The 11,891-nt window shown below is 35.1% G+C and overlaps 1 protein-coding gene across 1 annotated transcript in view; it reads right to left on the reverse strand.

Annotated features, from left to right (window-relative positions):
- FSTL5 (follistatin like 5) overlaps window positions 1–11,405 on the reverse strand; it is a 359,720-nt gene extending 348,315 nt beyond the window's left edge. The window contains exon 1 of the mRNA XM_065693765.1: window positions 11,056–11,405. The gene's annotated coding sequence lies outside the window, so the exon portion shown is untranslated. The remainder of the gene's footprint in view (window positions 1–11,055) is intronic.
- Window positions 11,406–11,891: the final 486 nt, after the last annotated feature.

Below are 11,891 nucleotides of genomic sequence, written 5' to 3' on the forward strand. Positions count from 1 at the left end.
TGAAGGCGCTAGCATAAGCTCAGACAACACAGAAATGGTCTTAGACAGTAGTAATTTCAGATCTGTAACTTAGACATGTTCAACTTGCCTAGTTAGCTAGGGGTTTGGTTTTACAGGTATTGAAGGGTGCTAATATCTGGGCTGAGTTTATACCAGGGTGCTATCTGAGACAAGCAGGTGAATCAGGCAGCAGGAATAGCCTAGCTACAGCTTTGTGCAAACTATATCCAAGATGATAAATTATTCTGTACAGAGCAATTCCTAGTGAAGCTGATATACAGAGTTGACCCAAGAGGCTTCAACACACAAAATTACATAAAAACAAATCAAATAGCTGCAAAACAAATATTACCCTATGCACAAAAATTATAATAATAAAAAAGTAATTTCTCTTAGCCCTAATGTGTTTTGAATGCAATCATATTAACTATACCAGCGACTAGAAGTGAACAGGAAATCTGCAGTGTTAAAACCAAGGTATCTACTAATAAAATATAGGAAGCACTTTTTATTTTGTGGTTTAACTTGCATTTTAATGCTTGATGGCACTTTTACACTAGCATGTATTTAATGATAATTTGACCTGGCAAAAAAGAAACACACACACACACGCACTTCCAAATCCCAAAGCAACCAGCTCCAGTAAAAGACAGTACCTATCTAGCTTGTATTTAGAATTTTTTTAATGCAAAAACCAGGGTTTTAGATAGCTTCCTTATTTGCTTATGAATCATTTTTCTACATAACCTAATCACATTACTTCTGCTGCATTCATTAAAAACAATATTAAGCTGAAATAAATATTGGCATATATCTAAAACAGCACCATGAAAATAATTTATGAGATTTTAATAGACAGTTTTGCATACCACTCAAAGATGAGTGCAAACTCCTACACCCTTGTAATTGCATACCTACAGCATTTGGCTTTATTGTTTTATTTATCAGCTTTTTCACCCTCAAAATATTACAGGTGACACATTTGTCCCATCAAGCAAGACAAAAACACATTCAAATGCTTAACCTAAAATAATGACAAGGCTCAGTTGAAAAACTGCAATAAATAAGACACACATATCCCTGCATAGCTGAGGAATATTTTTGTCTTATTTTTGCTTTCTTTCTGTCCAAGTAAAGTGTCTCAACTAAGGACGAAGGGGTTTTATTATTCAAAAAAAGCAATAGAAATGTCTTAGAAAAAATAATGAAAAACAAGTTGTATAACACTGAGAATTTTAGGCTATACTAGTTAATGGAAATGAACACAAAAATCTTCTATACTCAATTAAGAATTACTGTAGAAAATTCCACAGATGCTCATACTTCATATATGTCCCCTGAATGGATGGGCTGCTCTACTATTAATAGCCAAAGATTTTGAGGCCTCTGCATTTATAAACAGAAATTTTGAAGACTACAGCTCTGAAATATTGAGGAAAATTATAGCTCCCCTCTGTTTTCCCCAGCCTCTCTCAAGGTACTAGATAAGGACAGGAACCCTAGTCCTTAAGATGGCAAGCACCAAGAAACATGGCCCAGAGACACCCTAAAAAGAAGTCAAGGACCTGGTAGACCCAAGCAAGCTAAGCAGCATCTGGGAGGAAGGAGGTAGATGCAATAACATGACCAAGAGACAAGTCAGAATTTGCAGCCAGCACCATAACAGGATCTAATAATAACCTATAACATCAATCTCATAAACCACATAAAGCACTATGATCTCAGATGCAGAACCATTGCTGGTTGGAGATCTTTGTTTCCCACCCCAACATCTGCCTATCTTGTACATTGATGTGACCCCACCTCCCCCTCCCCCCCCCCCCCCTTTTTACTTTTTTTCTTTGAATATCTCTGGGCGTGGAGATTCCACAGCCCCTCTTAATGATATAACCAACCTCTGCTTAATGATATAAAGCTTGCTTTAGAGCAGAGAGTAACTAAAAGTGAAGCGCCAGTCCAACTATGTAAAAAAAAATCTACATTAGCCCATAATGTACAGGATGTTTACATTAGAACTTATCAGGAAGTTGCTTTTCAGTCAAAGTCTTTATACAACTAATAAGAGTAATACTTTGTCTAAGTAGGCATTTTACACAAATTCCGCAAAATGGTAGTTTGAAAAAATCCTTCTCAAGACAGGTTTTTGGTAATGAAAACTCAGAATAGGTTTGAGAGAGAGGAAAAGGTTATTTGTTTTTATTGCTGAGACTGTAACTGTTTTATATCGAATATCAGGCTTCATAAAACACTTCTGAAAGTCAGCAGTATTTGAATTTCTTAAATGGGCATTAGTTCCATTTCTTGGATATCTCTTCTTTCTTAGCTGCCAAGATTATAACGTTAGGTTTATGGAAAGATTAGACAGTGACAGCATTCCCTCCTGTTCCTCCATACTCCAATTGCTTTTTTCTCCTCCAGTGTTAGTTGCTCAATACTTCCTTTTGGGGTATAAGTAACTATATTGAAAATTGGCCAGTCATTGCCCTGTTGCCACAAGTGGACTTTGTCAACACCACGACATTTTTTCAGACATGAGAAAAAAATATGTAAAAGAAAGGATAATTTCCTGTTATTTTTGTACTATATAGGTGATTCTCTCATTGTCTTAATATCTGCTAAGGAACCAAAAGATATCAGAGTATTTATGATACTCTCTTCCATAGGAATAGTATTTCACCATAGGCAGAGAAGTGTAACTTACTTGCAAAAAGAACATAACATGCCTAAAATAAAATGGAATGCTATTCAAAATGCTCAAGTATCTTTTGAATTACCCTTGAGAACTATTTACATTTCAATCCTAGCATTCTTCTTGTAAATTAGAAGCAAATTCTGTAATCTTTCAGTAAATAAAACTTAATGCTTTTCAGCAAAATCACATCTACAATTTTTTGTTAAAGGAAGGCTTTTTACCTTTAAATTGCTATTAAAATTGCAATCTCCTGTGTATCATTCGTTTCCCTTCTTCTTAAAAACACCCTAATAAGTTCTCTATTTGTAATAATTGTGTCCTGTAGCTTGCTTTACTGAGAGTCTGATTATTCTGTCTAGAAACATAAATCATTTTCATACTCTTTAAATATCGAGTTTGTACTATCATTTTAAAACCCCATACCTAATAATAATTACAGACACTAGAATAAACTATTAAATTTTATCTGACTCTTCTGAAAGCTCCTTTGGATAATACTTAACCCATTATTTTATTTTCTTTTATTTGCTGAAATGCAGTACTAACAACCTAGCATCAGCAAACATACCAATCAGTTTTTGTCTGGTTGGGGTTTTTTTCCACTGTATCTGGTAAAAGTAATAAATATACTTTATTAGAAGACTGAAGAGTGAAAATTAATTAAACTGACATATGACCAGAATGTCATAACCTCTGATCACCTAGTTTTGCCCAACTGATGTAATAATTCCATTGAAACTAGTATTAAGATACCCATTGCTGTAGGAAAACTCTAAAGCTTGTAGTGAAATTCATAACTCTTTCTGACTGTAAATCTTGAGCAGCTGAGGTGATATACAGCACATTTATGAGTAAAACTAGAGCCAGGTATTAGTCACAGGCCTATGAAAACCAGTGTCAGGTGTGAATGTCAAATAGCCATATATTCTTTTGAAATATGAAAGAGAAATATACTTCAGTGTCTTCATATCGGTGTTCCACACTTCCAGTAATATTTCATCTATAATCAGGATTGCAAAATTAATCTCAGATTTTTCTGCATTGTATGTTCAAAAATAGCAATATTTAAGCAAAGGACAGACTCAATTCCTGCTAGAAACAAACAAACCAACCCAACCAAACACACACACAGAAATAAAAAAAAGGGGCGGGGGGGGGCAAAAAAAAAACCCAAATAAAAACCTCTTAGCTGTTTAGCTTGGTATGTCCTTAGCAAAATTTCAGACTTCAAAAATAGCAACACTGTATGCAATATTTTTCATAGCAGACATTACAAATTATCAACACAAGCCAGACGGCTAGTTCATGGTAGTAAGGAAACGAATAGGCAGGCAAAATTGTAGCTGGTGACTGCTTCCAAAATTCCCTTTCATTCCTGTGCTCGTCGGACTTCCCTTGCTTCTGGAAATGAAGTTTACGCCGTATTGCCTTGAAAGGTATGCGCTTCCCTCAGACTAGCGCACATACATGTAAGTGTGCTCAGTGCTCTACTCTGATACAGCAGTCTCAGAAACAATCTGCTCCTCCATCCACCTCTCCATCAGCCTATCATTCGCTGCTTGAGAACACACTGAATAAGGCACCCGCACTTCCAGTGGAGACATACCAGTTCTTTAACACAAAATGATGCCTGTGCATTGGCTTGTACAACTTCCAAATGACTGAGAGGTGAATGTGGAATATATAAGAAGAGCTACTGTATAGCAAATTTGTAATTACAGCTTTACAGATTCTTGTGTATTAGCTTCTTATCCCAGTAATGTTTATAATATACACTCAGACCTTCAAACACAATCAACAGTTGTTTTACCATGTAGGTTTAACAATATATTGTGAATGTCCTGACAGTCACAAAATGTTGCCAATTAAATAGAAAAATGTATTAGTTAAATATAGATTTTGGTAGAAGCAGAGCGGTTGTTGTCTTCATTCTATGTTTTTTGTTGTATTTGGAGTTTGCTTTTCTCCTGTTCAATGGACTTTTTAGCACTACTTTACAAATTTCAAAATAATTTCCGAATTAAAGAGGGGAGCAAGAGGTGATTAAACATGGTAAGAAGTATGATTATGCTTCTTGTGCATTTTTAGCAGAGGTTCAAACCCAACATGGAGCAAAGGAGAGGAAAATCTAAGGAGGTAGTAAGTTTGTTATAGTTTCATGAGCACATAACAAGACTTCTTAAAACTGTTGTCATCTATACCCCTCCCAACTATGTTCCTTTCACTTTTACCAATACATCTAGTAGTTTTCAGTGCTGCAAACAGAATGACTTCTCAAAATGTTGATTCCCCCCCCCCCCAAACTAGTAACAATGCTGGTTTAAGTATTGGTACTTCTCTGCAGTGACACTTCACTGTTTCATAAAAGATGAAACCTTACTCTTTTAGTGTGTACTTTTACTGCAGCTATTAACATAATGCTTTGGAGTACTACATACACACCCCTCCCCATTTTAAGTGGACATTAAAGTCCTGTTCTGGGGTGAGGAGGAGGAACCCAAAATCACATCAGCAACATATGCATGCTTAAGTCACTGAAAGTCACTCAGTGCAATAATGGTGTTAGAGGGTAGCCAAGAGTCCATGAGCAAACAGAACACAGGTCAGAGCTGTCATGTCCTTTGAACTAAAACCACATACGTCTAGATTACCTACACTGTGGTGATCAGGAATATATGGCTTTAAATGAAGATTTTATTGCTACGGTAATAACAGCAATGCTTAGCCTAAGGAAAATACGGAATTTAAATATCGCTTTCTTATCTTGATTAAAAATAAGCATGTAAACAGTTTTAAACAGCAGATGTATAAATACAAGCATTTGCCAGATCTTTAGACTTTATTTCACTAAGAATTTCAATCCCTTTCCACACTATACATGGTTACATCTCTTTCTGCAATTTTAAAGTTTTCCAGAACTCCAAAAGGCTATGAAGTAACAGAGCTGGAAATTTTTATTTTTATATATATAATATATATATGTATGTGTATATATATATATATATATAAAGAAGCATTAAAAATTAAGTTTAAATCATTAACTGAAATTCTTATAAGAATACATAAACAGCTTGTTCTGTGAACGTTGTATGTCAGTATATTCACTGTGCTCAGGTCAGTTACTAAGATTTCATAGACTGTTAGGCTGACAGAGGTCAAGCAGATCTCAGTGTGTGAGGTGATTCCACAATTCTGGCTGCAATACATGATGGAACAAGTGAGGATACAACTGAGAAGGCATTCAATAACCTACTCAGCAAATCAGCCCACAATTCAGTTGAAATAATGTGATGTGAACAAAAGCAAAAAAGTTAATGCAGATATTTACTTTTTTACGTCATTATTCCCCAGCCAACCTGCACTGGTAGTTGACTTCATAGAGTATAGGGTGCCATTTTTTAATGTGCCACTGAACGTGCACAAACTTTTCCTGAGTGACACAAGGAGAAAAAAGGAAAGTGCAAAATAATTAAAGTGATATACAAAAAACATGCCAGCATTTTTTTTTCTTTTGGGTTTAGAACAAAAAATCAGGCTAAAATTGAACCTACTAGCAAAGACACAAGCCCAAAAACCAAATACATGTCATTACCCTGTAGCCATGACCCCCTAAAATAGGACAGCATGAAGAGGGCAACATTTTAGACTCAGTTCAGAAATTTATTCCCCTTGTGAATCTGTTTTAAAGTTCTGGCACTGAGATTCTTCACAGCCATTTACCTCAACTACACCATCAGAAGTAAGAGGTGTAGAAATACACAGTTCAAGCCTTGTTACTTATTTGCCATTGTTATAAAAATTATAAATAAATAAGGCAGCTTAACTAATGAACCTTGTGAAAGCATCATCAATTTTCAAACCCTCTTTTAGAAAATTTAGTACATATCTAGAAATATGACAGCTGCTTCCTCCTTTACTGAAATTGAGTTTCCAAAAATAATTACCTCTTAGAATGCTCATGTAATTAGAACATACAGGGATCAATTTTAGTCTTCAAGATAAAGATAACTCTTAGCTTGAGTTAGGTATCAGCAGAGACAAATGTGGCGCCTTGCATAAACAGAGAAAATTCATAGCCAATTCATGTATCTCCTTGCAAGAATGTTGTAAAAAATAATATAGTGTGATAGGAATTCTTTTTTAGATTTAACTGTTCATTAGAAAGTTAAAAAGGGGTTGATTAAGCTAAAACAATGAGAGAAGGAATAGTAAATTTAAGATATTTGTGAAATGCATTCATAATAAAGAATGACACAGTATTTAAGAGATGACACAGAAGCTTGCTTTTGCTAGTCTTAAAATTCTGTGGTATTTTGACATTTAAACTGGAAAAAGTCTGTATTTAAAAATTAGACCTCCCTGTGGCAATATATCTTACAATATATTGTGTTAATTAGAGTTACATATTAGAATTAAAACTAACCTGCTCATGAACAGTGCATGAAAGTTTAATTAAAGACCACTAAATTATTCATGTTTAATGAAACTGCCAGGAATACTGCAGAAAAGTTCAACAGCATTTGTCATATTATTACACTAATGAACTTGTTCTTTCTAGTTAATGAATAGACATTCATAAGTATTCATAAAAATTATAAAAGGTTGATGTATCTTCAGCTGTATAAGAAAAAGCGCACCTATATATTTTTCCAGAGCTTAAGAAATTCTGAACTTTAAAAAAAATATTTGTGAAAGCAACATAACAAACAAGTTTTATACTTTTTGGTGGCAAACTGCTCAGATGTGGAAAAATAATTTAGACTATCACAAGAAAACAGATAAAATATGTTAAAAGATACTAACAGCAGGGGATACAGATGGACTAGAAAGAGCCATTAAAAAGTAGGATAATAATGGAAAATTAAATTATCCCGTAACTGATCAAAAAGACATGAATTATGAAAAGAATAGGAAAGATACAAGCTGTTGGCCTTCATTGTTACAAATACACTAAGCAAAGTGAAAACAGTGACTATGCTTCATCTTTCAAATAATTTCTATTTGATGCAGCAGCCGGCTTCCTAAATGTGATGGAAGTAAACAGAAAAACATCACAGTAGTTCAAATATGATTTTTTATTTTTTTTAAATGTGATAAGCATGTTGCAGCATTAGGAGGATTTATCCTTTCTTTGCCTTAAATAAATTTGATCTCTGAAAGATATGAAAGGCTTAAGGAAACAGTGTTAAACTGCTTGTGAGCCCCACAGTAAGCTCTCTTAAGCCCCACAGAAATACTGTTCCTACTACACCCCTGCACAAGTGCTTCTCCTTGAGAAGCTCTCTTGCATACACCCAGAATTGCAGTTAAAAATCACCGAACTAAAACCCACTACCCCCTCCATCATTCCCTCTTGCTCCTCCCCTTCCATTACTGCAATGCTAAGCTTGACAGTTATTCGAGACAAGCAAATGAGACATGGGCAAAATCAGAAAGAAACCTATTGGAGGAAGGGAGAACCTTGCTCATATTTTCCTCACACAATTGTGTGATTACAACCTTTTGAGATGGTGAGTAGCTTCTTTTCTTCTGCCTGATGCCAAATGTTTAAATAAACCAAAATACCCAAGTATCTCATTGTCATTGAGACAAAACAGAAGCAAATTCTAAAGGACCTTAATTTCCATAAAACAGAACTGGTGTTTAAATTCCGGTATTTACCACAACACATATCTTGTGCTAAGCTACGGTAAAACTGAAATCACGTATTAATACACAACTACTTTCCACCTTGCAGTCTTTAAAAAAGCTTACTTTGGCTTAGTGCCAAGGCCTTTTCTTATGTTTTCCATTTACCTCAAGGTTCTGGAAGCTAGAGAGCATTTTACTGAAGCACCAAACCACATTCAGAACTTACATGCTTTCCTAGACGAAAGCTGTTGCCACTGTCCAAACCAAGGTACCCGATTCAGGGACAATTTCGGCCAGACTCCATGTAGTCATTCTCTTTTCAAAACACTCTTTGTCCCTCAAACACAAAACATAAGAGGGCACAGCAGAAACTCCATTTTAGCTCCAATACAATCACTACCCAGATATTGCTTTAGCTAAATAAATAAATAAATAAATGTTTTTGTTTTTTTTTTAAAAAGCTGTTAATCAGCTCTATCACAAAACCACCTCTTTATTAGATGAATAGGGCCAGATCTAATGGTCCAACACAGGTCCATGCCCAACCAGCTGCAAGACCTGTTCCCGGTAGGCACACACACAAAAGGCTCACATACATATACACACAGTTGCAACAGAGAATACCAACACACCTTTGTATGTGTGAAGCAACACCTTAGCAAGTCCTACAAACTGTTTCCAGTTTACACATCCAAGCCAATCCTTTCTGTCCCCTCAGACCAGATCAAGTAACCTTCATTCTTTTTTTCAAACTCTCCATGCATTAAATTTACCAACATAAATTTTATTTGCAAGAACAGGGAAATAAAATTATGGATTCTTTTCCCTGACTTTTTTGGCAAGATTTAATTATTTTAGTGATTAATGTTTTAGTTAAGCTGTTTACCTCCTGCACTAAAAGTTCTCTTCCAACAACTCAGTTCAAGCATAAGTTCTGACTGAACATTTTATCCTAAAACATGCCAAAGTATGATGCAGTTTATCATCTCAGTTACAATTATATATTATTCATGTTCAAATCTCTGCAAGCAGGGATGCTCAACTCCATTTCTACCGCTCTTTGTCAAACTGTGTTATAGATCAATGAAAATAAATAAGAGCAATAGGTTTTACACAAGACAGTAACCTGAATCTGAGCCACTAAAAAATCTCATTTGATATTCCTTGGTTTGGAGGAAGTAGTAGGATGATGGGAACATAAGACTCTCTTAAGCTTATCACCTATAATGGTGTCATATAGTTCAATCCTTAGTTTTCTACTTTAGAAACACCACAATTGATCATGTTTGCCCTTCCAATCACCACAGTTTTGGGATTCTGACTGCTTACTCCTGCTATCAGTAAAGATATGGAAAGCAATTAAAAAAAAAAAACAAACAAAATGAAATAAAAGTTGCAAGTCATTATTTTCTCTAAAAGCCAGTGCTTCTAAATTTCTGTCACTGCTTTTCCACAATCTGCTTTGTTTCAAAGCCAAAATAACAGCCATTATAGAGAATGAACTGTGCATAAATAAAATACTGCTGCCAAGAATGTGAGATTTTGAAAACACTTATTAAAAGTATGGCTGCTTAAGACAGCTTTTGTATGTGACTTCCCAGGATAACAGCTTAATATCTGTGATCACCTAGTCTGATGTAGATACTTTTTAAGGAAACATTTTTGAATGTTTTTTTAATCCTCAAGCTTGGCTAAGAGCAAAAACAATACTTAAGAGAGTATTAAATAGAAGCTGAGAAGATAGATGAACATCAGTTTTTATGCAAGGAGGGACAGAAAAAATATTACCATTAGGCCACAATAAAACCTTAAATTGGAGAACACACGAATCTGTAAGCCACGATGAAGAGGAAGGGTCTCACACTCACTTCTATCTGATTTGAACATATCTGCATTAAATGTAGGCACAGTAACAACTGGAAACCTTGTCCTAAACTGTTTCAGTTTTTTGCTATCATCTGATAAACATTTAGAATTTCAGACACATAACAGAAATAATAACATTCACATCTAAATAATTCCTCTAAACACTATTAATGAGATAAAGGGTCAGCCACCCCTGTGCAGCTGTAACTAGGAGAAACCTAGGAAATTAAAACAGTTTGTCAAATTAAGTCTTTTCTAGCAAGTTTTTCCCCTGAAGCTTGGTCAATAGATAATTTTGTCAGAAGTTATAGCATTTGAATTGGCAGATTATCCTCTTTCCTTAGTGAAAAAACTCTTAAGAACAAAAAATACTAAGCAAACAGTTACAGTTTCTATGACCAAGTCTATAAAGAAAGAGGCAGCTCTTACCAGATAAGACATTATGAGCAGGCAAAATTTTAAAACTTAGCACTTAAAAAAAAAAATGAAGTTTTAATATTTACCTACAATTAATAAGAAAAATAATAAAGAACTTAACTAGCAAATCTCAAAACAATATTTAATGATTAGCAATTAAAACAATATTAAAAAGCCACAAGTATTTTATCACAAGTTACTCCAGAATTGTGAACTTCTTCCAACAACAGCAATAACTTTGAAGTTTCGCTTTACATTTTTTTGAATGCTCAGATTGCACTTTAAATTTCCCTACATATCTTCCTTTAGCAACAGAGTTTTAAGTCTTTGCAACACTTTATCTAATTACAGACAGCAAAGAGGTATTTCAACATTTACATTAGTTTCTTGAACTGTGAACATTGAGAGGATTTTATTCATCAATAAATAAAACAATCCCCAGCACTTACAATTGCAAGTCTCTATATATTTACCAGCGCTCAACAGAACAGCAACATCCTGCTATGTACTCAGAAACTGTACAGCTGTAAGAAACTCAAGGAAAAACCCTTTTAAAATCTTGTTGATCCTTTGGAAAGACATCAGGGATGAAAACAAGCAAGCATTGTGTCCTGGGAGAAGATTCTTGCTTTCTTGATTGGGTGAAGGTGACAGGGAGTAGCAGCAGCAGGTGCCTCTAACACTAATTAGCAGGTTTGAGACCATCAAGGAATACTTCAGCACCTGTAACTCTCTGGCCATAGGCAGTCTGTGCAGCTGCATCCATCCCATCCAGAAGGGCACTGGGTGCTGGTACTTGATGACCATCAGCTGCTGGTGAATGGTCTCCTGCCACTCAACCTGCAAATCCCATGCAGACACAACTCAGGTGCCAGCATACATGGCGAGGCTAGCAGTACTGTAGTTGGAACGTGGCACAGAATCTCATAATATTAGTTGTTAATGTTTCTCCCACCAAAAAACACTTCAAACTGCTTCATGTATTTAAATACAGAATGGAAATCAGAAGTTCAACAGCAGCTGAATAAAATTGCCGTATGTTGGCTTCCCATGCATGATGCCTATCATAGACTTTTTAAACAAACGAAACAACAAAACTAATTCATTATTTGTATTGCAAAACAACTTTGCTTATCTACTGGTGTTGCTGCCATACCTAATAGACATGAATAACAAGTAGCTCTGAAAGCCTTATGTGTATATATATATATATATTTTATTTGTGTATCTCCTAATGGCAAGCACAAGATGATCACAGAAGCCATGGGGATACAAACACAAACAC

Source organism: Lathamus discolor, chromosome 1 (genome assembly GCF_037157495.1).
Source record: "Lathamus discolor isolate bLatDis1 chromosome 1, bLatDis1.hap1, whole genome shotgun sequence".
Taxonomy (NCBI): Eukaryota; Metazoa; Chordata; class Aves; order Psittaciformes; family Psittacidae; genus Lathamus; species Lathamus discolor.